Source organism: Podarcis vaucheri, assembly GCF_965113315.1.
Source record: "Podarcis vaucheri genome assembly, chromosome: 9".
Lineage (NCBI taxonomy): Eukaryota > Metazoa > Chordata > Lepidosauria > Squamata > Lacertidae > Podarcis > Podarcis vaucheri.
In genome coordinates this window covers 51,368,306-51,390,232 of record NC_138767.1, presented here as the reverse complement: position 1 = coordinate 51,390,232, position 21,927 = coordinate 51,368,306, and the positions used below count along the sequence as shown (strand labels likewise).

At 39.1% G+C, this 21,927-nt stretch overlaps 1 protein-coding gene across 12 annotated transcripts in view; it reads right to left on the bottom strand.

Annotated features, from left to right (window-relative positions):
• The window catches only part of TENM3 (teneurin transmembrane protein 3), a 1,324,874-nt gene that overhangs the window by 227,661 nt on the left and 1,075,286 nt on the right, over positions 1-21,927 (bottom strand). For 2 of the 12 annotated variants that reach the window (XM_082237147.1, XM_082237148.1), the window contains exon 1: positions 5,565-5,830. The exons of 8 other annotated variants lie outside the window; for them this stretch is intronic. The gene's annotated coding sequence lies outside the window, so the exon portion shown is untranslated. Of the gene's footprint in view, positions 1-5,444; positions 5,831-21,927 lie in introns of those variants that run through there. 2 more of the 12 variants (XM_082237157.1, XM_082237149.1) reach the window with 2 other exon arrangements.

Sequence of the window (21,927 nt, the reverse complement as noted above, 5' to 3'; positions counted from 1 at the left end):
GATAATGCATTTAACCACTTTCCTTGCATCTGACTTCGACCTTATCGCAAATCCAAATGGCCTTGTTTAACTACCCTGGCCTTTCAGCATTTCCCTGAACAAAGATAATTAAGGAGATGTACTGCCCCCTACTATCACAGGAACTGAAAGACAAATAAACTTTTAAGAGCACGGCCAGGTGTCTTTTGCAGTAATGTATAACATTTAAGCAGAGGGCAACATTAATGAAATAATGGTTAAATAATTATAAAAGGTTAACTATGTTAACTGTGTTACATAAGGCAATTTTGTTTTAGTTAAAAAGAAAGAGTGTTAAAAGTCTTCCAGACTACATTTTACAGCTCCCCGGGCAACATTCCCCTCCTCTTAAAATGTTTATGACTGAAAGAGGTGTTCTGCAAAAATTAGCACAAACAATTTGAACATGGCTACTTTCAATAAAAAGTTCATTTTAAAACTGAAATTTGCAGGACAGCTACATTTATTTCTTTTGTCTAAAATAAAAATGTACCCATTTGCAAAAGGCTTTATAAAACTTGCTTCTCACTTTCTTAGTAAATCTTTTTCTTTCAAAAGTCGTCCACAAGAAATGACTACTCTTGATTCTTGCGCTAATGCAGTAATAAACCTAAGATACAACACTCAAAGGTAAGTAAAATCTACTATATATTACTCTGGTTACAGCAGTGTGCAGATCCTCCTATAGCTTACTTGGCACTTTTATGCACCATGATCCTTTCCTATCAGTTCACATATTGAGACCAAAATAACAACATAGCCATAAAATACAACCAAAAGATCACAGCTATCTCCTCTCTTTTACCTATTTATTGGTAAATTTCCTGTCTGCCTCTCATGCAGTTAAGGCAGCAAACAACATACAAAAAACAAACTCTGTTAGTCAGGGTTCTTAAAAAAAATTATAGTACAAACCAGTGTGCCACATGACGAATTTCATACACCCAGCAGGGGTTGCGGCTTAATAATTTTCAATCAAATTTTAACTAGCTTGAATTATTAAATGAATGTCAGCAAAGTCTGATAGAAAAAGAACCCAAGAACTACTAAATAAAGAGGTGAAATCAATGCAATGAAAAAGGAGACATTAAAATGAGCAATATAAAAAAATTAAAGTTCACTTCCTTTTTCACTTTTTGCACCAGCATAACCAACATAGTCACTGAGCTAACATTTAAGTTAGAATCTGTTAATAAACCTGTGGGTTTCTTCTAATATCTGATTGCCTCCTACCCAAATATTTTTGAATTTCAGAAAATGTTTTAAAAGCATTGTTTATAGCAGGGAGAGGTGGGGGGGGGAGCTGCTCTTTAAAGAAAAAAGTAGTACCATAAACTGTGGGGGGGGGTGTGTGTGTGTGAGAGAGAGAAAAAAGATCTAGATCTGTCTGTAATTACTTACACCTGTTTCTCCAGGATTAAGGGTACAAACCCATACCTACCTACCTGAGAGTAAGCCTAACCAAACTTAGTGGAACATACTTCTGCATAGACATGTATAGGATTGCACTGGAAAATGGTTTTTTTTTACGGTTAGCCCTTACATTTAAAATAAAATAATTAAAATTGGTAGAAAGGCATGCCATTTATCGTTATAAAACTTAGAAAGTGAAACTGCTGACCATTCACAAAGTACTCTGGAGATCTGTAATACCACTTTTTAAAACAAGTATATATTATTGACACACTAATCTTGTCCTACTGAAATCACATGAATCAACTACTATCACCCTTATTCTAAATATATTTCACTCAGTAATAAACACCACTGGTTTAACACCACAGTAATAAACACCACAGAGGCTTAATCTGTGTTGTGCAAAAAATAAGAATCCCTAAATACTTTTCTATGATTATGATCCAAATCTGAAGCTCCACCTATTTCACATGACTTTATAATGGTCTTCCAGTTTTGTTTTCCCACCTAACTGTTTTGAGATATTGTCTAAAAGCTTGGGTGTGGGTAGTTGTTGCATAATGACTCTGGGGAATAAAAATTACAATCCAGTCTGATACCCTTCATTGGCAACACTTTTGCAGGTGGTGGCATATGCAAGCTTTCAAGTTACACAGTTCAAAATGGAGAGCAGCTTCTGCAAGTGCCTTAAGTAAAAAAAAACACAGGAGTTAATACTGTGAACTTATGCCTGTTCTGCCATATTGCACTTACAACTCTAAACTCTAAAGATGCATTCTGGCCATTTTGATGCACAGACCTTTCTCCAAAAAAAAAAAAAAAGAGAAAATATGCACTGTTACTTCATGTAATTAGTAAGTAATGAAAATTTGAAAGGTTAATTAAATTTGCTTTAAATACTGTGAATATTTATAATCCAACTATTGAATAGGTTTGATTCAGTTTCCTATTTTCAGAAAAAGGAGGCTCATTAGGACACAGGCCTAAAAAAAGGTTGGGAAACAAATATAATCAAAATTTCCCATCAAACAGGCCTTTAAACTAAAGCTGTAGTGCAATTCATTTGCAATTTGTACATATTTCTCTGTATAGAAATATTTAAATGGAGCCCTTAATAAAAGAATAATGGGCTTGTATGTTGCTGCAAAAACAAGATGCAAATCTCCAGTTACTCCTTCTACTCCTGTTCTTGAGCTGCTCTTATTCATTTCAATGGGGCTCAAACAGGTCTCAAAAAGACTTTACAGTGGGTTGCGCTCATAAAAAAACTGTTCTACAATGAAAAGGAAAACAAAGTTCCAAAGTTCCCATTCAGAGGAAACGAATTCAGGCTATCGTATTCTGTATATACACGGCATCAGCATTTATTTCTAGAAAGGTTGGTTAAATTTGCTAGTCACCATTGTTTAGTTCAAAGAATGGGCTGAAAAGGAAAAGGAAAAGTTATAAACAAAATGTGAAGTTCTGTATTCTGATCCTTTAATTGCTGATCATTGCTGAAAAGGGGTCTTTTTTCAGCTAATTGTATAAGTCTTGTTAAATCTTTTGAAATGCACTTCAGCAAATGCAAAAATACAGCTCTGAATAGGTTCTTTAATTTGGGTCATTTTACATTACTTGCAGTAGTGGTGGGTGCTTAGCAACCCTTCTCTTGTGAATCTTCTAAAGAACTGAATACCTGGCATAAAGCATGTAATCTGCCATACACCATTAATTATCAGGATCACTGTATTTAGACAGCTACTATCACTTCAGAAGAGAAATTCTTTCCACTTTAAACTGAAATTACTTTAAATTTCTGTGTCCAAATCTGAACTGGGGAAGAAAACAAAACAAAAACTTTTAGTGTTAATAATAACGTACAGCTAATTAAGTAAAAGATCTACATAGGCTTCCCCCCTCAAAATTGTAGAGATTTGTAATGTGAATTGCTAATTTATGAAATTATCTGAAAAAGGAAACTGCACTATGTAACAATTAGCCCAATCATCTTTCTGAAATGAGCCAAGTAATTATTTTTAAAAGTATAATAGCTTTACTTTATATATTATAAACATAAAAAATGTGGAATTAACATATATACATCTGAGTGTTTTTCTCATAGTTTTCAATAGTTTTGCAAAGTGATTTCAAAAATCTACAAAAATTGAACAAGACAGGCCACCCCATGGTTTTTAGGAGCAATTACATTATCATTAATACAAATATGCACATTTACTGACTCACCTTAATGGCAGTCTGTAAAAAGATCAAAAGGTAACACTGACTCATTCCATCAGGCAATCAATACAAATGATATGCTGTGCATGCTGTACAAGATATATACAGATATGTATGCAGTGCTGGATGTTCCAATCCTTGGGAACTTTTCTCACATAATTTCAGTCAATTTATTTTGCTGTTTAAAGGGCCTACAAAGGTAAGGCAGGTCCTACTATTTATCTCCCTTGTCTTCTACTCTCCAAATTCCTGACCAGGTCAGTAGCAGATCCGTCTTTGCCTGAAGGTCCGCAATGTCTATTTCCCACCCAACTATTCCTGAATTGACTAAAAGCATTCTTGAAAGAATTTTTTTGAAGATGATAGCCAGAAAACGGAAACAAAGTTAACAAAGAGCTGCTGTCCAGGTTTGTTTGGTGAGGTAGACCACTACCCCTTCAAAGTTCCTCAAGATCCAGTCCGCATCTCAATTTTGAAATCAGCTTGAAGTATTAGCTAAAGGTTGAAGAAATGTATTAACTGCCACCACTGTATGCTTATGTAAAAACAGAATGTGCATGAAATATGGAATGTGCATGTAAAAAACAGAATTCATAAAAAAACATTCTGTATTTTAACATGTTATATATAGTGAAGCTAAACCCAAGAATTGTCCAAAATAAGTGGAATTCTAATAAACATTTCCCTTAAAGTATTTCCAATAGCTCTTAACTACCACATTAGACAATAAGCAAACAGTGGTCTCTGGATGCTTCACTCAAACATTTAAAGTTGGAGAACAAAAGGTTTATTTTTGAAAATGAAAACCTTGGCTTGTAGAACTCCAGACATGAATCTGCTTTCAATTACTGAAAGTATTTCCACTTCAGTGGAAAGGGATCAAATCTTCAACTACACCATCTTTAGGCAATGAATTTGATTATATTAAGCTCTAAGAACACAGAATGACTTTGTAACACAGTCATATATTCTGTGTATATCATGTATTAGTTATATGAAAGAAAAGGAGCTAGAATTATAAATAAAAAGCACTGGAATGTGCAACTGTTTACAGCAACTCTGATATGCCTTATTTTTTCCAGATACCGTAATAAATGTCAAAGAGTAATCCTGAGTTTACAGGAAACATTTAACAATTATTTCTAAATCAATCCAGCCTGCTTTCATGCTGTTTTAAGCTACACTACATTTGCAGTTATAAAGTTAGCTCTGTCGTTATGGACTTTGTTTTTAAAGAAAAGCCAGTCTGCTAACCAATGCCATACATGAGGTCTGCTATTCTCACAAGCGGGTGATTCCATAATTAGAAATATTTTATACCCTGCCCTTTCAGAATGCCACGGTAGATTTGCACTAATCAAGTCCAAAAGCCTGGAGGAGTCCTGCGTAAAATCTAAGCTACATCAAAAGGCAAGGATGGCGAAACGTGGTACTCCTAAAGCTCGAAAAGGAATTACTGTGAATTTCAATCTAGGCAGACGGAACCCCATCCTCGCCCAGGAATGAAATTTAAAGTGCTGTTAAGGACAATAGGCTCGCTCGCAAGAGAACAGCTACTTGCAACTGCATCTGGCAGGCAGAAGCGATCTGCAAAGTTCAGCTTGTGCCTTCGCCAGCTCAGCCCTTGAGGGGTTAAAGAAAGCCACCTCGTTTCAAACGCCAGCATAGCCTCTCCGCACCGATTCAAAGAGAAACGGAGCCTCCTCCCTCCCGTTGCAACGCCGGAGCAAGCGATGTACAGAAAAGCAGCAGCAGCAGCAGCGGAGCGAGGAAAACCCCGCTACATTTACCTAGAGCAGCGCTGGCGGTTCTGCCTGAAATCTTTCTAAGTGGCTCCACTCGAGGTGAGAAATCGCACTTTATCCCGCCTCGGCTTGTAAGGTCAACAGGGTCGCTTCGCAGTCACCCACCTTCCCGTGGCGGCGATTCCGCTGTCTGGGCGCGACGAGCCGAGCGCAGCGCTTCCAAGTTGAACCAGTCTAGAATGTATCATGTTACCGAGCCTGGCTTTCTCTTCAGGCACCGAGCAGCAATCAGACATGATAGGCTGAGGCTCCTCTGTTTACACCCAGGCGGGGGGAGGAGGGCGGGCGAGGCGTCCCTTAACCCTTGCGAGGCCGCGGCTCGCCACAGCCTCCCCGCTTCCTCGGGCGATTCTTAAATCACTTCTGATGGCCACAAATGTCTCGCGCTCTGTCGCTGTTCCCGGCACGTACCACGCCAGAGTGCCTCCCCCCCCCCTTTGAACGTATTGCGCGCACACACACACGCCAGCCTAGGCTGCCAAGCTGACGAGCAGCATCAAAACAGCAGCTTTTTCCAAAGACAGCACATTAAGCCTTAAAGATTTGGAAAGGAGTTATTATATCTTATTTATGGCAGTTCAAAAGAGAGAGAGAGAGCGAGCATAAATTCTGGCTGATCATGACGGCCGCTTAAAAAAAATAAAATTAAAAAAATCCCCGAGTGTGCATTATACATCTAGATGGAAAGATTTACTTCCTTCCGAGCGCTTCAATTCCTGGACTGTCGGGAAAGAATCTTTATCCTGACAAGACTGAAATTGTAGCAGCCCGTGCTGCTCTCCACATTTGCGTGCCTCGCAGAAGTCCCTGAAACGGGGGATAGGAAGGATCATGCCACACGACTGTCAGTTCTTAAAAACGATGCCTCTCGGGTGCAGCTTTCCAGTCGAGATGGAGACAGCCATAACGAGATGTGATTAATACAAACATGTTGCGAGCATCTATGGTCCTGCAGCATTTTCACACATCCAGCAGCGATCAAGGACTTCCAGGTTTTCCATTGTAAAGGAATGCAGAATGCGTGAGAGAAAGGATGGGATCCACTTGCCTTTTCCATGTGTGCTTAATTCTCATTAGCATTAATGACACACACATCTATCCAGAAGGTGACGGAATATTTGGGCCAGAATGCAGGGAGGTAATGATCCAGAGACCTCACACTAGCCATTTTTCTTGGGCAAGCAGCTTGCGCAAGTCTCTCCTTTGGAGAAATTCAAGCTACCTCTACTGAATTTGTTCTGTGTAAAGGAAGACAAGGTTTTTTGTTTGTTTGTTTCTACGCATCGTGCACGGTTTGTTGAAGAGTTACTGCGTTCACACATGGAACTTCACTTTTGTCCCCTTTCCACAGTTATTTCTAAATTCTATAGTCTGCACCATAAACACTCATCTGCTTTGCTCACAAGCAAAAGTACAAAACTGCATCACAATACTGCAGTACAGTATCTAAAAAGTCCAGTAAAAATAGAAGTGTACAATAGCTTTAAAGGGCTTTGAAGTTTTAAAAATGCACAATGCTCCGGCCCACAGTCCTAGAAACCACAACACACCATTTCCAGATATATATTTTTTATCTGTTTAGATGTGTCCTTGTTTTGTTTGAAAAGGTCTATCAAATGTACTGTTTCAGCACAGCTATTTCCTGCACTACCTGGATGAAACCCAGCTTTATGAATATTCATCAAATCTCCATCACTACAGGAACATAAGAAGTATAAGAATCTGACTAGCATTCTCCAGTGTCTGAGAAATAGATATTTATTAGTCCTACACGAAGATGCCAGGAACCTGGGGGCCTCTCCATGCCCCATACTTAGCAACAGCCCTTTTCCTTTACTTCATACCAGGTGCATACATAGCATTCAACCTGCGTCTCAAACCAGTCCCAACAGGGGTCTTAAGGAAGGGTGAGTAGCCTATACAGCTGAATCCTGCTTGGAGCACAGGAGAGTATGAGGACCTGCCTTTCTCTAGACTCTTTCTTCCACCAATGCAGCAAGCAACTGCCATCTGGACATGCCTGCATAACTGGATTAAAGGGCTGCAACACAGACAATTGTAAACCCATGATATTTATCCTGACTCTCCTCTTGCTCACGCAACAACAACACCTCATCTCAGCTGCTATAACATTCTGCATGTTGGTCTTGGCTCTTGCCAATTCAGAACGTCTCCACTACATTCATCCCCCCACCCCTTAGTTCCTATGATCATGTCACAGTATCATCTTCAAGGTCCATTTTCAAACATCCATCTGCTTTCATAGTTTCCTATTCTATATTATTTATATATTATACTGTTAAGTTAAGCCTACTGGAAAGGTTCTGTTTTAGATCTGTATCCTGAAGAGAAACTAAATATGACCAAAATAATTCTCAAATATTTCAAAATATTACCTAAATATATTGTTCATCAATATTCTATATGAAAGATGTAAAATAAATAAAGTCAGAGTCCACTTTAATAATAGTGAATCACATCTTTACTTTAAACTAATTAAAGCAAAACCAGTAATAAGAAACCCCAAAAGCTAGAAAAAATTCCAGTCATAATCACTTTGAAGTTATAATCTCTATACCCAGTTATTTCCAAATAATACAGAAGTATTAAGAAATTTATTATCCAATCAGAGTTATAAAATATAGACAGGCAAAATTAAAACGACCCAATTATTTTAATTTGGCTATCAAGTACCAGGGCAACATCACCTTCTCCCAAGGAAAGTATGACATTTTAATTTCAAATAATGAGGATCAAGCCAATTAGCATGTGTGTGTCTCCAAACTCCTTGTCATGCAAGTAAAATGCGGTGGTTGCTTTTGTTGTTTTAAAGCTTGTTGGTTGAAGATGAAATAGTAAAATAAATAGTAACACTGGAGATAGAATATCTAGAATATAAAACTCTAGTTTCTTTTTAAGGCTGCATCATGGTTTTGATGATAAACTCCATTTTGTGTCAGTACGCTAGAGTGGGCAATATTTTTTCCATCTCATGAACATCTGTATTGCACTAAATAACAAGAAGCTTCCCTAATGTCACTAAGGGTCAGGGCAGACAGAAATATACAGACACCATTGGCTGCACTGCTCTGATCCTACACAGAAATGGGGCAGATACAAAGACCTAGAGAGGGAAAAAAGAAGTGGGGTCCTAAAAAGAGTTCTGAGAAGGAAGCAGGAGGCTGTCATGGGGTAGTAGTGGAAGAGTAGCAGAGTAAAATGATGAAAAAAGGAAAGGGGCAGAGAGAGAAATTTAAGAAGGGAAAGAAAGTTAGGAGAAGGAATAGGCAAAGTGGAGAGGTGCACTTTGCAGAGAGTTGTGGAGATGAGAAAGGAACTTCACATATTTATTTTAAATAACCGACCACATCCTTGATGTTACATCTCTATATTAAATTTTATAATGAATCCACAAACTGCCCAGGAGAAATTGAAACTGCAACCACATATATAGTTTCTTTAGAGTATTTATGACCTGTCGTCATAGTAATGATTCCAAGGCGGGGTACAATAAAATTGCAATAAAAGCAAGCAATCATTTCAATTAATACTAGCAAGAAAGCAAGTAAAAATCAATGAACAGCATAACAACTAAGGAATGGTTGCACTTCTAATCTGAACAATTAATAATCCATGAATGGTTGACCAAACCTGCCATATATTAAGCTGGTACTGGAATATAAACAGGATCAGTGCCAGCCAGACATCTGACGGGATGGTTTTCCACATATAGGGCATCCCCATGGAAAAGGTCCTCTCCTGCATGATGTATAACTCTTGCTGGTAGGGTGCTGTTATTTAGCAGCCAGCTCACATTCAGTTTTGCTTATTGCTTATATGACCACAAGGTAAATTTTAATTTAGTAAGCTGGATGTTGGAAAAGAGTAGAAACAATTATGTGGGGTAAATAAAGATTTGCAAGTTGGGGTTGCTATGCATAGAAATTGAGAACCAATGTGATTAAATAACACTGCAATACAGCATTTGTTGACAAAGGATAGCTCAAGGCTTTCAGTATCAGATTACCATCTTATGGGGGGGGGTTGATCCAAGAAGTTGTTTTATTAGGGGTCCACAAATTTTTCTTTGGGTTACCAGGTAAGCAATAAATGGTGGTCACCACTGAATCCACCACATCCTTTGTGCATGAAGATAATTTGGTGGAGAGAAGCACAAGCCTCTCTCATGTTATGCTGAGCTTTAGAAGTGGCAGGTCTCTCACACTACTTCTGTCTGCTTCAAAGCTCAGGGGCATGGAGTAGTGAGGTGAAATTCTTTTTAATACTCTGGGTTCCTGAGGTAGCAAAATCACTTCTGCTTGCTCCAGAGTTCAACTGTATAACATAAGAAACCTTTCTATGTCTCCTCCAAATAGGGAGATGGGAAGAGGAGGTTCTTGTGGCACTGAGGAGGGACCCTCTTCCTAGCGAACAGATCTATGGAGGCATACATAAGGAACATGCCTATGCAGAAATACTTAGATTTTGCTGCATCTGTGACAGTTGTGAAAATTACATATTATCTTAAGTTTTAGGGAGCCATATCATGTAGGAACAACATGATTAGATTTTACATTAGTAAATTTATTAATTGATATTTCTCATTTGGGGCGAACAACAAGTCAAATAAGTAGTTTAGAATCAAAATCCTACCTGACTGGTAAGAAAATTGGCCCATCACAATCAAGAGTCATTGTCATACCACCAATGCCACAAATTCAGTCCCAATACAGGTTTTGTAGCAGCTGGTTTGCTATAAACAATTCACTGCCTATCACATGAAGTCAGTAATCAAGATTTTCCAATTAACCAGACATGTCCAGAATTTAGGTGCTAAAGGAATGCAGAAAGATTGCGGGACATTTCCCCCACTCCTGAATAGCTTGACACTGTTTGGAAAAAGATACAAGCGTGTTAAACAGAGGTATTAATATTTTCCAATTTCTACTGAAATTGTTATGTTTAACACATCATAGAAATGTATTTGTTGCTTTTTTAAATGTTATAGCTTATAATCCTTTTGTGATTAACCAAGACCCTGGGTCTCCTCTTTTCCTGTTGCTCCCAGCTTCCAATTCCCAGCAGATAACAAAAATGCTCATTATTAGCTCCCAAGGGCCCCCAAAGACTTTGTTTTAATATTCTTCTAATTTGTATTATTAAATCTCATTTCATTTCTATTACTTAGTCCATAAGACTATCCATTTTAGACCACAAACATTCCTAGTTATTATCTGGATTGATTTGATGTTTCCTTGTTCTGCAAATGGGTGATCACCCTCCTAACCAGCAACTTTAACTAGCATGATCCTATTTCTCATTCTAATCCTAAGCGAATAAAAACATGATATAAAACCAATTCTCTCTCTCTCTCTCTCTGTGCGTGTGTGTGTGTGAGAGAGCGAAAGAGAGAGAGAGAGCGAGAGCGAGAGAGAGAGAGAGAGAGAGAGAGAGAGCGCAAACACTGTGTCCCATCTTTTGGTTATTTTTTTGCATCCCTTTCTGAAATGTTTTTTGCGATGACAAGGGTGTAAAAATGGTCAATCAGGCCAACCCCCTTCCCTGATCCAGTTGCATATAGCTGACTAATCACAACAGAACGTGGATGGGAAAGTGTATTTGGATGCATTTTTCATTAAACATATAAGAACACATGAAGCTGCCTTCTATTGAGTCTGAAAATTGGTCCATGTGCCTCAATATTTGTGTATACCATATACCAGTAGCTTTCCAGAGTTTCAAACAAAAGTCTTTTCCTGATCTACTTGGGAGATCCCACAGACTGAATCTAGGGCCTTTTGGACCCAAAGAATGCATTCTACCGCTAAGCCATGGCCTTTCCTCTAAAAGTTGTATTCTGGTGCTCGCTGAGCACAAATGCACCAGGCTTATAGACCATCTAGCCCACTGTTACCACATCTATCAGTCCTGCTCATCCTCTCTTTTCTAGGTCACTTATCTTTAGCTATCTTCTCTCCCTGTTCTTTAGCTTTTCTGTTGCTGAGACAGGGATCTTTTTGTGCACAGTTGGGAAATATAGATGGTTGGAAATGTAGGAGAAGGAACCTGCAGGCTCTTAAGAAAGAGTTCTTACTGATCCTACAGTATTTTTCTAAACTGAGATAGAATGAACAGTGAATCTTCACTATAAGAACTTAGTAGAAGCAGGGCTAAGTTCTGCGGAAGGGCTGGACACCCAAATAATAATACCATATGGTGTCAGGAGTTGTCCTGTTTCTTCTGTGAGTTAACAGCAATCAGCATTGAAAGTCTGCAGAGCAGGTCCTATTGACTGTGGCATAAAATGGACCAGTTTAAGCCAGCAGCCGAGCTGTGCTTAACAGGCATCCTTGGTGAAAACTGGAGAAGTCAGGTATTTGAGAGACACCAATGTTGGCAGCACAAAGTTCATGAGGCAGCAGGACTAGACAGATAACTTTCAGGATGACCCAGTAGCCCTTGTAACAGTGTGCCATTGAGTTGGAGTTTACCTCAATGCAAGGGCCATTGGATTGTCCTGCTAATTATTGCACAGTAGATAATAACGACTCCTGTGGAGAAGCCACCACTGATACAGGATGTAAACACGGAGCAAAGAATGCTTTGTGTTCATTCTGGCTTTTTTTAGGGTGGAGTATCTGATGGGGAATTTGTGCAGTTGGGAAATCTGGTTTTGGAAAACCTTGTGCTGAGGCCTCGTTCCAGATGAATTTCCAAGCGCAACCTCCTAGTACTAGTAAAAGACCAGTTGCATTCCATAAATTACATTCACTCAGTGGTTCTTTTGTCCATGGCTATGATCCAGTGAGCCCTTTAGGTGCAACTAAAGGCTTAAATACAGACAGTGGGGCAGTTATCTTATTTCCCTGAAAAACAGCCTAGTTCCCCGCTGAGTTTGGAAATTTCAAAAGCACTTTGTGATACGGAGATCTGAAAGTAGGGAAGGAATCTTTTTCTACGGAATGATTCACCAATTATCCACAGTGTTCCAAGTGAAAAGTCAGTGGAATGAAGCAGTACAGGAAGGATTCCACTGAAGCAAACACTGCATGTATGGAGCCTGGTCTGCCGTGCTTCCAAATTGGAGCAGACGGAGGGAAATAGTCAGGGACTGACCTTTCAGCTTGGCTTGTTTCGGAATAGTTCAGCTTCGTTATTACCCATTCTGAGAGCAAAAGAAGAGGTGAATCTCTGATTCAGTGCCCCCAAGCTCCTCAAAGACTCTGTGCTGAAGAATAACCTATGGGCTTTATTGAACCCTTTTCTTGGCAGTATCTGTTTGAAATGCCTAGCTTTTTAGTGTGAATTTTCTTCTTAGACATCTCTGATACAAAATATACACAATACCAAAGGATGCCAAGAGTCAACTTCAAATAGGAATTACCAAGCTTGGATCTATATGTGACTGATATACTGACAGTGACTTCCTTGGTGTTTCTAGCCAATCATTAATAAGGCAACAGGGTGGTCCTGCCATAGAAGTGAGAAGTACTGGTGGCAACTTCAATGTTCTGGTGAGACCTGGCCAGAGCCCTGTGAGCTCTTGCAAGCTCTTGCAGGGCTCTAGGAGTTCTCATTGGAACCTAGGAGCCACTGCCCCACACCCCTGGTAAGCAGGGCTTTGATGGGGGTGTCAGGGGCAGGCGCAGGGTGGCACTTTCCCATTTTGTCATGCCTCCCCCTCTGCTAGACCAGCATTTCCTAAAAGGATTAACCAGAGCACTTCATGCTTAATAAAATACAGCTAAGTTAACTAAATTTAAAAAAGGGATATGATAGTCTGTCTTGTGGTGGAGCCTATCTCCAGAATATACAACTTATAATTCATTGTGGAAGCAGACATCTGCTGCCTGTGTATTCAGAGTACCAGGGAGATGGGCAGGCGACAGTTCTGACCATCAGTGAACTTCAGTCATACTCTGAGGAGATGTTTGCCTCCCCCCATATTTATTTAATGTATTTCTACAACACTTAATTACTGTAGTATCTAAGAAGCATACATAAAATTGTAAAATGAATCACAATAATTCACAAAACTTTATTAAATGCCTGCTGAAGTAGTAAGGTCCTTGTCAGGTACCTGAAATTCAACAGGAAATGGGACTGTCTAATCTCAACTAAACGGGTATTCCACAAAATCCATTCAGCCTCACTGCTCCTAGCTGGGAGTTTTGATTACACTCTCAGTGCTCCAAAGTATGATCCAGACACTCCAGCAAATTAAAATGCATAGATCCCTAAGAATTCTCTCTTGGTGTGAAATTCTGGTGATTTAGACTCTTTCCATTTACCAAAGGTTTATCCTCACTAGTGCACTATCAGGAATATGCCTGTTAACGCTAATGATGAATACAACCAACAATGATGGTGGAATCCAACCTCCCATCTGGGAGCAGCAAGGCTGAATGGAACAGCAAAGCTACTGCTGCTATTGCCAGCCAGAGAGAAAGGTGGGTGGGCAGTATTTGTGCTGATACTGTTTGTGCTAGCTCCAGGCTAGTTTAGGATCCGATGGATGCTTTGCTGGCTCATCTCTATGCCCCTCCCTGCTGCATACATGCCATGTTTCAAGTGTCTTACATACTGCCAGTGAGTATACTGTCAGGAGTAGCTTCTACCTGCTTGCAGTTTCAGCAAGTGCAAGCAGGGCCCTTCACTCTGGCAATGGGACATCTCCACCCCATCCAAACATCTTTTCAGATTACAAAATTCTACAAATCCTGCTCCTAGAAATGCCAACAAACATGAAGGGAAAAGAATCATCAGACAATAACCTAGGGCACTTGGTCCACCTGAGTAATTTGCCTAACAATTATGTTAAGAAACCAGCATAGCACTTCAGCAAAGTAAAAGGCTACATGGTGATGAAAGAAAAGAATTAGGCTTTGATAGAAAGAGAGACCAAAGAAGATGCAGTTCAGATGGTAGAGCAGTGTTTCACTGAAGCTGTAATATTCCATAAACAATGTCTAAAAGGGTTGTTTTCTGAAAAATAAAACCAATTGTCACTGAAGAACTGCACAAGAGTTAAGCTGTTACAAGTTCACCAAAAGACAGCTTTTAGATAGCAAAGATGGAGGATGCAGAAGTTGAAAACAAAAAAACACACTTAAGACAGAGAAGGTGGGTAAGGGAAATACTGTACTAAAAAGCAATGAAAACAGTGTAATTAATTGTTTTCAGCTGTCAGTGCAGGAACAGAAGGAAGAAGCTGCTCCACTGCAGAAGAAATGAAAGATGAAGGTGGGTGTTTTGTTTTGTTTTTAAAATGGAAGGTATCATCATGCAGGATGAAGGTAAAGGTAAAGGAAAGGGACACCTGACCATTAGGTCCAGTTGTGACCGACTGTGGGGGTGCTCATCTCGCTTTATTGGCCGAGGGAGCTGGCGTACAGCTTCCGGGTCATGTGGCCAGCATGACTAAGCCACTTCTGGCGAACCAGAGCAGCGCACAGAAACACCGTTTACCCTCCCGCCGGAGCGGTACCTATTTTTTATCTACTTTCACTTTGACGTGCTTTCGAACTGCTAGGTTGGCAGGAGCAGGGACTGAGCAACGGGAGCTCACCCCGTCGCGAGGATTCGAACCGCCAACCTTCTGATTGGCAGGTCCTAGGCTCTGTGGTTTAACCCACAGCACCACCCGCGTCCCAGGATGAAGGTAATGCAGGCCTAATTGGACAAGATTGAAAACTATTTGTCCAAGCAGATTACAAATTTAGGGATGTGGGGGGCAGTAATATTTTCTTTTCTTTTAAATTTTTTTTGAAACCGGATACTTTTTAATAAAATGACAGAACTGGGTTTTTAGTTTATTTTTGTTAAATGTGAGAGCCATATTTCCTACTCCTTAAAAATAAAACAAAATTGAGAGGGCAGACCTCTGTCTTCTATGTGAATTAATGTCTAGCCCTTCAAACTCTATGGTTCCAAGTTAAGTTTAAAGATAGAGAATCCTAAGAATAGTGAGCAGGGTTGTTGCTGCTCATCAACACTTTGGATCCAGACAGCACATTGAGCAGGAATGCAGGACTTTACATCTATGTTTGTATTTCTATTATATTATTAGTTCAAAATTTGTGCCTATACATATATATGCAGATATGTACGCTTCTTTGGTGATGCATTTTCTCTTTTTAAAGGATGTATATGCGACCACCCAAGCCAAAATGCCTTCTCCTACCCAAAGAAGCAGGAATTCTACTCTGTAATATCCATAGGGACATGACTGCTCCCATATAATTTTGCTACATTTATAATATGTTAATGACAATGTGACTAATGTCTCAGATTTTAATAAAAAAATTCCTTCCAGTAGCACCTTAAAGACCAACTAAGTTAGTTCTTGGTATGAGCTTTCGTGTGCATGCACACTTCTTCAGATACACATGCACACGAAAGCTCATACCAAGAACTAACTTAGTTGGTCTTTAAGGTGCTACTGGAAGGAATTTTTTTATTTTGACTATGGCAGACCAACACGGCTACCTATCAGATTTTAATGACATTATTCAAATAATTAATAATAAATGTTTATTTATACCCTGCCCTCCCCAGCCAAGACCGGGCTCAGGGCGGCTAACAACCAATAATAAAAACAAGTTGATTAAAATACAATTTTTAAAAAGATTAAAATACAACATTGAAACTTTAGGATGCAGCCTCTTCACAGGAGGTTGATCTGTCTGAATCACAGCCACCCCCATCCCCCAAAACATACTATGTATGATACAAAGAAACTCACTCAGTTCATATCCCAAAACTAAAACCTGAACAGTTATGTTTTTCATGATCTGAAAACAGTTTTATTCAGTTAATTGCCCCTAGGCTTTGAGCACAAGTGAAGATAGCATCAGTCAATCAGTGGACTTCAGAGAAAAAGGGTACACAGGCATCAGATGTTTAATAAAAGAGACAGTTATTGTACAAATGAAGCATACATACTTTTGTTATCATATTGGAACATGAAACAGGAGTACTGGTTAAGTGCTTAAGGACAAATTATTTCCTTGAGTCCATGCTTTAGGGTCTTAGATCAACAAACACTTTCAACTAGGAAGATTCAAATTGTGTGATGCCACCTTGCTTTTAAAATGAGAATTAAGAATCTAAAACTTGAAGTAATTGTGATAATTCCTTAAAAGTTTCAAGATTAGCATAGTATTTTGCAAAAAAAGAATGCATTTATTTCAATGCAAAATAACATTATGATACAGGTATATTACAAATTTGTTTGCTTCATTTAAAAACATCCACCCACTTAGTGTTACCATGGGGGAGGGGACAAGCTAATTCCTTCCCAGAAGAAAAAGCAACATAGCTTTTTGGAATCATAGTTTTTTTTTTCCAGAAATGGACACCTCACTGTGAATCCTGAAGAAATTTCAGCAGTAGTCAGGACTTCCAGAGAGGAAAATGGCAGACTAAGTTATCTGTTGCCCATGCTCCCACTGGCAGAGATAATTATGTGGTGATTAAAATAACCAAGATAAAATAGAAGCTTGTCCTTATCTGAAGAAAGAATGTGTAAACATAACTAAAGACCTGGAAGGAAGATAACGAAGGGCAACACCAACAAAAAATAGAACACCAACACAAACATGGCAAAAATATTATTGAATGGCATGGTGTGGGTTGCTAGTGCCCAGGGCTGTGCAGGGGGGGAGGGGCGTGGGAGGGAGGGAAATGGATGGAGTACACATGTGCATTCAACTCTCCATTGTTTGGAGAGGGCACTTCATGGTTTGCACTGAGAACATGTTTTCAATGGAGCCCAGCAACAGAAGTGTGCAGCTGTGTTGACGCTGCACTAGGTGTTGAAATTTCGCGCCCCTAACAATTTTGTGCCCTCCACTATGCCACTACGTCACAAAAGGGTTGAATGCCCTTCTGATCATCATAAGGCAAGTGTTGAATGAGTAACTTGTAGAACTAAGAGCCAAAATGCATAAAATTTCAAGAGAAACATTATTGAACAGGAGAATGCCCAAGACCTGCCATATGAGAGTTGCAGGAGTGCAGAGAGCTACAGGAGACATTGGCCTTGCAGCTGCCTGAAAGTCCAAAGCAAACAAGTAAAACTGGTTTGTTGATGGACTTTATGATTGGAGAAGACAGGAGACGAGGGCAGAAGACAATTTAGTTCAAAGAGACAACTGCAAGACAAGAAGTTTCTAAGCCTCTGATGACTGATGCTGGAAAGAATTGGAAAAAGCAGAAAAAGAAGGACTAGTATTAAGATGGAATCCTTGGAGAAAAATTTATTAAACTGGACTGGCGAAGGGACAATCTTGGAGAACAAAAATTTAAGAATTACTTCTGGACTTTTTGAGTGGAAAAAGGTGAATTTGTGATGCCAGGGAAGAATTATGCCTAGTAGATTGATAAACATCTATATAATATACAGCTCTGTGTTATCCTGTGGTAAATGCTTTGAATATTTTGAATGATTGTTATTATATATAATTGACAAATAGAGAATCGGAAGCCCCTCTTTTTTCCTTTTAGTCTAGCTGCTTTTATTTTTAGCTCTTAGAAAGCTCCCTATTTTGGATTGATGAAAATATACATAGGAAGGTGACAGATCAAAGATGAGGGGCTCTGTATGAGAGGCCGGGTAGAAAGGCTCTCCAAGGGTGGGAGGCTGGGGGAAGAAAGATATGCTCCCGGGTAAGAGGTGAAAAGGTCTACTTTCTGTGCATGGAAAAAAGGATTTGATGTAATTGTGATAGAGCTTCTGCATTCATTTTTTCTTTTCTCATCTTTTCCTGCTTCTTTATGTCTTTATTTTTATTTTTGTTTTCTTTTATACTTTTTATTTAGAGTAGCTTAGTTTTTATTCTAAGCTATGTTGAAAACTTTCAATAAAAATATTTTTTAAAAGAACAAAAAAAATAAATAAATTTCAGCAGTAGTCCAAATGCATTTTCTGACTTCTACATATAGTAGTAGTAATAATAATAATAAATTTTTATTTATACCCCGCCCTCCCCAGCCAAGGCCGGGCTCAGGGCAGTATGGGGGGGGACCTTTTACAATTCTTCCACTGGAATCCCATCAGTCCACTTGCTCTCTCTTTCATAACCTGCCATTTCCTCACATTTTCGTCTGCTAGCAGCTGCTGCACATTGGCTTTTATCTGGCAGGGAACCAGTTGCCTACACAGCTACAGCCAGCAGTGCTTCCATACTGTCTAATCTCCATAATACAACAGCCTCCAAGTGACCTGGAGGCTTGGACTTAAGTTTTTGGCTCTTATTCCTATAGTGCCAGTACCTTCTGTTTAAGTAGCATATTTTTTAATTAGAAATTGATGCTTATGTAGCAACAAGGGATTTATCTGAAAATGGAAAATAAAATAAAAAATAGAAGAGGCAGCCTAACATGTCTGCACAGAACTGTAAGAAATCCCACCCACAGTAAGGTATTTGCAGACATCCTGAAATAATAATATATGGTTTTGTATAGTGGTCTGGCACAGAAAATTGGCTTTCCTGAAGAAACAACATTATACTTAACCAACAAGAATTGGTAAAGACCACCAACAAAGCAGCCCTATCTGTAAAAGTGTACAAGTTCTCAGAGAAAGGAAAAATCCACTCTGTTCTCTCTAATGCAGTAGGTATTTCAAACATCTCTTGCTATTAGAAATGCTTGAATAGATTTTGTATGTTGACGTGCTTTTCAAAGCTATTATACAATAGTCATTTCCCTTTAATTACCATGTAAAACCTTGATATTTATAGGGTTGCCATATAGGTGTTTGTCTGTCTTGGGACTTTCTTTTGATTTTTTAAAAGATTTTAAAAATAAAGATAGCCCGACTTGCCATACATCTGGGTCTTCCCAGACATTTTATCAATTCGGCAAAAATTCCCCCCGATTTTTCTGAGTGATTCCCGGCCGTGTCTGGAAAAACCCAGACATCTGGCAGCCCTACCGTATTTTGAAGACCAAAAAAGAGGACACATTTGCCAACTTCTACTTTTAACTATGGATCGCTATGATGACTCTACCCATGAAAAAGAGGGTGTGTCCTGGAAAAAGAGGACATATGGCAACCCTAACATTGGAGTTATTTGCACTGAACATTATAGAAGCCAAGGTCTGGATCTGTGAGTTCAGCTGCTGCTGCTGCTCTTTAAAGCTACGTATTTGCGTGCCTAGTATGCAGAAGATAGTTGGGAAATGATTCAATAATTTTGGTTGTAAGTTTCCAGTTATTTGAACTGTGCACACTTACTTTCTGTCCTACCACTATAGAGCTTTGTGATCACTCCAGTAACCTACCAGTTTCAGTTTTTCCTGCACTCTCTTCTAATTTAAGAAGCCTATTTGTTAAGGCCAAAAACAGATTTCTAGATTCCCTATTTCACACCATTCTGAAATGCTTTAACTTTTCTCCCCATTGAAATGCAACATACTCACCTTTCTTCTGATATAACTACTATCTCACCATTGCTCTCAACTCTTCTGCCTGCCATGCTTCAAAAACTCCAAAGCAATTTATTCACTTCCTACTCAATATCCTAAAAGCCTCCATCATTTATGGGCCATCTCCCGCTTCCCTCTTGTCTCCCTCCTCCACGATGAACCACAAATACACCTTCCTGGCACTCTTCCCTCCAAATCCCTTGATGCCTGCAACCTTAGAAACACTTTGATGCCTTTCACTTCCGGAGGCATCAAAAGTATTTGCAGCCCTAGTTATGTCATATGACATCCGCCTCTTAAAATCCTAAAATGCTTGATGACCTATCAATTTCAATGATCAATTCAGTTGCCACAATGTGATCACCCATTTCTGTCCGCCTTTGTCACAATTTCAATTTTACAATTTTAATATGCTAAAAAAGTAAAATATATATAAATAAATGCTCTTGGTTTGTATTTATAAAGAGAGAGAGGAAGAGAGAACTGTAACATGAATTGCTGTGAAATGTGTAATTTATTTCCACTTCTAGGGAAAAGAGTTTTGTAACTCAAGGAAATGTATTCCATATTTCACAGCTACTACTTCTTGCACAACCAGAACCATCTACATTAAACTAACATTCAATGGGTATGTTTTCAGCCTAGTGATAGATGTGTTTTTAGGCAGGCTGTTAGGCACAAGCCTGAGTGCTATAATGCACCTACCAGTGCATTTACAACATACCTTGAAGTGTTTTATTGCATATTAATGCACATAGAGACCTGCTCCTTCAGGCTAGTTTTATACTATATTTTCAAGTAGGAGACTTTCCTCTTTAGCACTAGCAGCCAAGGCAACTAACAGAAAGCAATGTCACAATGGAACCAGAGGATTGGAAATGCAATGCATTTAAGCTTGCCTAGGATAATAGCCACCGACATCAGGCAGGTTACACTGCTGGCTATAATTGAATTACTCCTGTGAATTGCTCACCTTACGTTTGCCTTAATTCAGAAGTGTGTACCATGAAAAAATAAGTTTGAGGGATTTGAGCTTCTGACAGGGTGTCAAAATAATTCTGGTGTACTGTGTGTCTGCTCTTCTAAACTTTATGTGAGTACTTTTTGGGAATGGGTACGGCCATGATCAGCTCCCACTGATATTACATTGCACTTGCAGCTATTAATCTTATTTGGGGAATATAAGCAAAGTAGCCATTTCCTAAAATAACCAGACTAGAAGTAACATGGCCAAATCAAAGAAAGGAGGGAGGAGGAAGATGGCTAAAATATTGCTTCCTTCTCTAAATCTCACTAATAGCATACAGAAATGCAATATAATGCAACACCTTTTAATCATTTTCCACTTTCTCAATGTTTAGAGCAGAAATGTGAGCATGGTACTTGTAACCGAGGGGTGGAGGGAGCATTTCAAATCTACCCTGAGTATTATGGGACAGAATGGAGTAGAATTTATTATAGAAATGCTCTGCAGCTGCCAAGAGATAATCTACAGCACCTATGATGTTTTGAAAACCTTTCAGATACATTTAATGATGAATGTATAACTCCCTCTAATGGAGGCCTATTTTAATCTATCAGAAAAAAAACTTTCAATATTCAAAGCTATAGTAGAGCCATTTCACTTTCATTCTGAGCTGAAGGTTTAGCCATTAAATCCTCCCAAATCACATCAAGTACACTATTAAAAAGAAAGAAAGATAAAGAAACAACCATTTTTTGGATGTGTGTGGGGTTTAAGTGCAATGCTATCCCTGAGTTGGTGCAGATATGATACAATGCACGTCCACTGGAGATTTATGCTGATGCAGCACCAGAATTATATTATGCCAGCACAACCATTATACCAGTACAATTGTACAAGCCCAAGGGTAAAAAAATTAAGCGGCAATCCAGTATGGCAGGTGAGGAACTAGACATAGTCAGAATCCTATGCTGAATTCCAGGTCAGTCTTATCTCTGGCGATGTAACATTACACCAGCTCAATCTGTAGTCTCCTCAACTTTTACACAGTCCTAACCATGCAGTCAATCA